Source organism: Rhinolophus sinicus, chromosome 1, assembly GCF_057876585.1.
Source record: "Rhinolophus sinicus isolate RSI-liver-muscle chromosome 1, RSI-T2T, whole genome shotgun sequence".
Lineage (NCBI taxonomy): Eukaryota > Metazoa > Chordata > Mammalia > Chiroptera > Rhinolophidae > Rhinolophus > Rhinolophus sinicus.
The window spans coordinates 192870829-192877369 of NC_142501.1; positions in this window are offsets into that span (position 1 = coordinate 192870829).

A 6541-nucleotide genomic window follows, 5' to 3' on the forward strand; every position below is an offset into this window, starting at 1 on the left:
ACATAATCTTCTTAGACTCAGATATGTTCTTCAAAATTATAATTTTGAATTTGGTTTTCACTTAAGGAACAAAGCAGTATGGGGTAACAGCTTGCCAGCCACAGAGTATTATTTCATTGACCTTAAGAATAATCCTGATTCCCATGAGATTGATTTCAACCAGGAAGCAGTCGACAATGGGGCAAAAAGACTAGCCAAACTGAATAAGGCTGACAGGTTCTGACTTATTATCTGCTCCATTCAGGGATGGCACTCTCTTTTAAGTGACATAAACATGAAACCCTAGAATAAATGTTTAGCTGAATGATGGTTTTTACTCTAAGAATTACATTCCAAAACAGAGTTGTTTTTGTTGTTGTTTGGTATGAGTTTATAAAATGAAATAAAAACAGCATTATTTTTTCATGCATAAAGAAGTAAGTAATTAATCAGAAAGGCATGCAAGGAAATAACTCAACACAGTCTAAAGAGTGATTTTTTTTTCCCTTTAGCATTTGAGTTTTTAAAATATTCTATTTCTTTGGCTCTATTAAAACTGAAACCTGTCCACTGTCAGCTGAATAATAAAACTCACAGGCAATGGAAACTGACTTTGAAAAAAAAGAATGGTTTATAGTTTCAACCTTTGATCTTTGCAGAATCTGAAAAGTTCTCCCTATACTGAAATGGAAGGAAGTTTTATTAGGAAATCAAAATAATCCTTTTTATTAAAAACAACGTGGGAGTGTCATGCTTTGCAGCTAATTCAAAGCTGCTGCAAATAAAGCCCCTAGGGTTACAGACAGATAGGAGAAAAAGCTCCCCTTGTTTCCTTCTCTTTTCCGATAATTCCTCTCTTCAATAGAAATTGGTAAACGTTTCCACTGAGGAAATAACTGCAAAGATAATAAGGAACCTGGAATGTACATAAAATCATCACTGAATTGAATGGTGTTCAGCTAACATAAACTGAATAATTGTCTATGTACGTTTATAATCAAATTCACTCACTTTCCCGGTAGTTCAATTAAACTGTACCTCATTAATTCCTTCGAGAATAAAGAAAACCATCTTGCAAAATTTTAAGTGACCTCAATCGAATCGGCTCAAAAAATACACTGAAATTGAACTATCTAAAGAAATGACCTTGAAAAGCCTCTGTGTGCCATCATAATCCTTTTAAATTAAATCATCCCTTCTAATTATTTACTTGCTATTTAATTCCCTTACATTTTATTTCATTTCCAACCTTTTAGCTCACCTTTACCACAAAATTTTTTACAGGCACAGAGAGTGGGAGTGGGGGGTGGGGGATTGGGGGGGAGGGAAGGATACTTTCATTATAATGATGTACTGTTGATTCTGTATCTAAAGTCATTGTAATTCTGGAAGTCATTTAAGGTTCAATGGATGTTTGCCAGAATTTTAGTCTGTGAGAGCTAAGTACTTCTTGTTATATGGAACGAGCAACACTGCCTGCATGGAAATAAGTTTACTCCCTTTACCTACCTAGAGCTAAAATCTGTAAGGAAAAGTAAAAGCTCCTATCACACATGCCAATCGTCTGTCTGCATCACTTGTATCTAGGTGTGAGTGGCTCAGTGTATGCATACAACACTGGGTAAATACTTGTGGGAGGAATTGAATGAATAAATATGCATGTCTAAAATAATAAAAATATTCCCTTAAGCAATCCTCAAAAAGCAGGTTTATTACTTTGTGGTAATACTTTGACAATAAGCAAAAGTAATCTCTCACCTCCATCCTTAGATTTCTTCCTGATTTTTGCTATAATATAATATTTCAAGGTGGAGAGAGAGAGAGAGAGAGAGAGAGAGAGAGAGAGAGAGAGAGAGAGAGAGAGAGAGACCATCTGCCCCTTCAAACTGACTTTCAACAGCTTTTAATAAATTCAGTAGAATTATTTTGGAGTTATAGTCAACATAATTGTTAATTTAACTAGGAAAACAATAAATAAAAATGACTATAATACAACTCAGAAACACTGGGTAAATGCATACTTTCTGACAATGTTTGACAGGCATACTAATCTTTGTTATTTAAAGCCAGAAATGAATAGAACTGAATATAGGTGCATGATACTGTCTTGTTTCATCAGACATCTATTTTTAAGAGCAAGTTTCTTCTTTCATTCCTTCACCAGCATGCCCTTTCCCATATATTCAGTTATGCTACATTGCTTGAGGCTGTGCTTCTCAGAATCCTTAACGTGTTTCTGCTGCCCTCTTTGCTTGTAATTACCCCCATTTCTGCTCACTTTGCAGCAGCACTTGGGTATCCTGCTGTCTTCTATTTTCTGCACATGTGCAGCTCAGTAGAGCTGTGCTATGATGAATATTGTTTCAATGTTGCCAGAGCAGTTATATTACAGGACAGTATTTCTTGGGGCTGTGTTTCTAGCACTGCTGTTCAGTAGTGCTCAGAGGTAGGTTGATGAAACAAACTCTGAAGTCATGTATCTTATGGATTATAAGAAACTTCCAGACTGCACGAGCCCTGCTTAGGGTGCACTGGCTGCTCCAACACAGTCTTGCCTGAAGTCCAGAGTAGCAGAATTCCTCTGGAAGTGACTCCTAAACTGACCCCCACTAAAACTCCCCAACTGTGACTAGTTTAAGACCCATCCTTTGGACTCACATTTTCCCTTTCTCTTTCCCATGTCTACCAAGAGGACAGAAATTGTGGTTTCTCTATCTAAGTGCACCTTTTCTATTACCTGGCAAAAGTAGTAGCTCATAAATGCATTGGTGGATAACACAGGATCTAAATTCTGTGTTTCCCCAAAAATAAGACCTAACCAGACAATAAGCCCTACCATGATTTTTCAGGATGACATTCCCTGAACATAAGCCCTAATGCATCTTTTCGGGCAAAAATTAATATAGGACCTGGTCTTATTTTTGTGGAAACACGGTACATTGATAAATGGCATAAACTGTTGGCAATATTAAAGTAATCTTCCAATATCTCTTCCTAGTCTTCACTGGATTAATGGCTGTCATGCCTAAAGAGATTTTGTTTTCTCTAAAAACAGAAAGCACACAAAATAAGCAGAGGAAAAAAGAAGTCACTGAGTATCTTACTAGATTTTGTAAAATTCAAAAAGCAGGGATAGATATCTACTAAGTCAGGTGATTTGAGACTTTCAAGAGGTAAGATTTTTAGAATGACAGTCGATTTGTTTGTGTAATGCAAAGGTTAAAAATATTGTGAACTCAGAGTGTAATTTATATTTAAAGCAATTATGTGTTTGTGTGTGTGTGCCTGTGTGTGTGTTGGAGGAGTGGGAGGTATATGTTGATTATATAACCACAGGCTTTCCAACAAAAATAAATAATCTAGGAAGATCCCTGCAGAAATCACGTAGAAGACAGGGTCACAGAGACAGACTTCTGCTTCCCCGAGAGCATCAAAAAAGAGTTACAACAGAGGAAAAATGTATTTGTTCACCAAGTGACAGAGATAGCCCTGCATCCAACTTCAGATCATACTGTGGGGTGCAGTAGATTATTTTAAAATGTCCCATGTCTTTAAAAAAAATCAAGGAGTGGTGGCTGGATGGCTCAATTTGTTGGAGCATGAACTCTGAACAACAGGGTTGCCGGTTCAATTCCCACATGGGCCAATGAGCTGCGCCCTCCACAACTAGATTGAGGAGAAGGAGCTGCTGCTGAGCTGCTGGAGGGGCATCCGGATCACTCAGTTGGTTAGGGTGCGATCTCTTGACAGCAAGGTTGCCAGTTCAGTTACTGCATGGATGGTGGACTATGCCCCCTGCAACTGAGATTGAGGGTGGCGACTGGACTGGGAGCTGAGCTGTGCCCTCCCTAACTAGATTGAGGGATGGCGACTTGGAGCTGATGGGCCCTGGAGAAACACACTGTTTCCCAATATCCCCCCATCCCCCAGAAAAATAAAAATTCCAAAAAAAAAAAAATAAATCAATCAAGGGAAACTAAGCATGGGCTACTAGAACGTGAAAGGTCTCATGTGTGATGAAGAGAAAGAGTAACCTCAGTGACCTGACAGTCTATAAAGTAATTGGCTTCTACTCAGAAAGAGAGGTCAATGTTACGACAGGGGAGTGAGGCTGAGTGGCAGCTCATCATGTGGGGATACATCCTGAAAAGTTGAGATGCTGCTCTTAACCAAAGTGTTATAAAAAAGGGAAATCTGAGTTACCTTCTTAAATTTGCTTATGCGATTCCTCCTGTGCCCTCACCCCTATTTAGAACATCCAACACCCCACTCCCTTCTGTGTAAATCACAGCTAAGGAAAAAGAGAACAGTTGAAAAGGGAGAAACCTAAATTTACTAAGAAATTCTGAATTAGATTGAACAAAATTGAAATCAAAAGCTGAGAGTTATATACCTAGATTTAATTAGAAAACAACAATTTTAGTTTTCCATAAATGATAGGGTGGAATTCATAATTACAACAATTCCCAACTCTAGTAGAGAATCAAAATTAATATGGACAAACATAGCATTCTTATTAGTGCTTAGAGAAATCCTGAATTACTTTTTTAAGCCTTTGTACTCCAGGATTAATTTGTTTATTATAACCTGTTCTCTCCATCTTCCTGCTCCCAATATTCCCATGATTTTTCATTTGTTTATCAGAAAATCACTAGTTTTCCTTATATAAATTGACCCTCTTTCTTTCTTCTAAACATCAGTAATTGAATTACTTTTCATGTCTTACCATTTCACCATTTTCTCTACTTTCAAAAAAAGATACTAATTTAAAATAAAAGGTTGAATGAAAATTTTCCTAAGAGTTTTAATTTCAAGCTTTGGGTTGTTTACAAGAATATAATCTCTGTTATGCAATTTTGCCAATTCTTAGCTTATTTTCTCTGTGATATTCCTCTGTCTGTCTTTGTCTCTCTGTCTCTCTCTCTCAGTACATCCTGAGTACATCCTGGGTTACCATTACTCTTTATCCTTTGAATCTTTCAATTTGTATTTATTAACAACAAGGATATTTTAAAAATAACTTCAGTAAAATTAATCAATTCATGAAACTTAACAGTAACATAGTACTTTATTCTAATTTATAGTCCCTACTGTAATTCATTCAATTCTGCCAATAATGTTTGTGTAGGACTGTTTTCAGTACAGGATTCATTCAGGTCATACAATGAATAAAGTCTGCATGTCTTTCTAGCCTTCTTTAATCTAGGACTGTTTCTCTGCATCTCTTTGACTTTCATGACATTGAGGTTTCCTGAAGAATATAGCCAGTTATTTTATAGACTGTCCCTCAGTTTAAATCTGTCTTCTGTTTCCTCATGATTAGATCGGGGTAATGAATTTGTGACTCGCACACTTCGTAAGTGATGCTCTGTCCTTCTCAGGACATCACGATGGAGGCCTACGGTGTCCCTTTGTAACTTTATTGGCGATGTTAATTTTGACCACTTGGCTAAAATGTCTGTTTTATCTACTTCATAATTACTACTTTTCCTTTTGTAATTAGTAACTAATTTAAGGAGAGGTCCTATGAGAATGTAAATATAGTGTTCCTCATCAAATATCCTCTCCTTACTGTTAAGCATGTATTAATGATTCTTGCCAGAATCGATTCATTTTATATTAGCTATAAAGGTAATTATCTAACTATATTCTTTCTTCTCTATATATTAGTTGATACTGTACTGAAATGAATAATTTACCTTCTCTACTAGTTATGTATTATTTTATTTATTTATATATATGGACACCTGGATACATGTATTTATTTTCAATATAGACTGACAGATTCTCACTTTATTCAATAAGACTGTTAATATCTTTACTTATTCTGATGCGAAATTGCAGCAGTTTGTCTAGTTGGAATCCTGCCAAACTGATCGTCTCACTTTTTGACATACACCCATTATTATTTTTAAGCACTTCCTTTGCCCATCAAATCATTTTAATTGTCATTTTTAAGAATAGGGTATAAAAATGAGAACACACATGTTATGATAAAGGAAAAAACAACATGAAAGGGAAGGAGCAACTATACAGAACACAAACAAAAAAACCAAAAATATAGATAATAAAGAAGCATGCAGAGTAGATGAGACTTATTACACAGTAATTGCCACCTTCCTATTAGGCAGATGTGGACAGAAGTAAAAATACATATGCATTCAATCTGCATGAGTATCTGAATATGTGACTTCTAACTTGAGATTCTAGTGTTTTATTGGTCAAAGCTACCCTTTTTTATTTTTCTCATTCATGTACTAATATGAATTGAATTATATGAATCTGACAATATATACCACACTAAAGAAACAAAGAGGAATGAGAAAGATTCCTTTCCATCAAGCATCACTTAATCTAATCATGCTTCAAATACACAAGCAGAAAATTGGATTACTGAAAGGAAGACTTTCTTAAACACATTGTAAGATGTTATTATTATTATCTTTTTTTTTTTTTTTTTATGTTAGGACAAACAGAGACATTATTTAATGGAATGTAGAAACTTTAAAGTACATGGTAAGCCATTCTTTGCTCATTAGGCATATATTAGAACAAGTTTGAG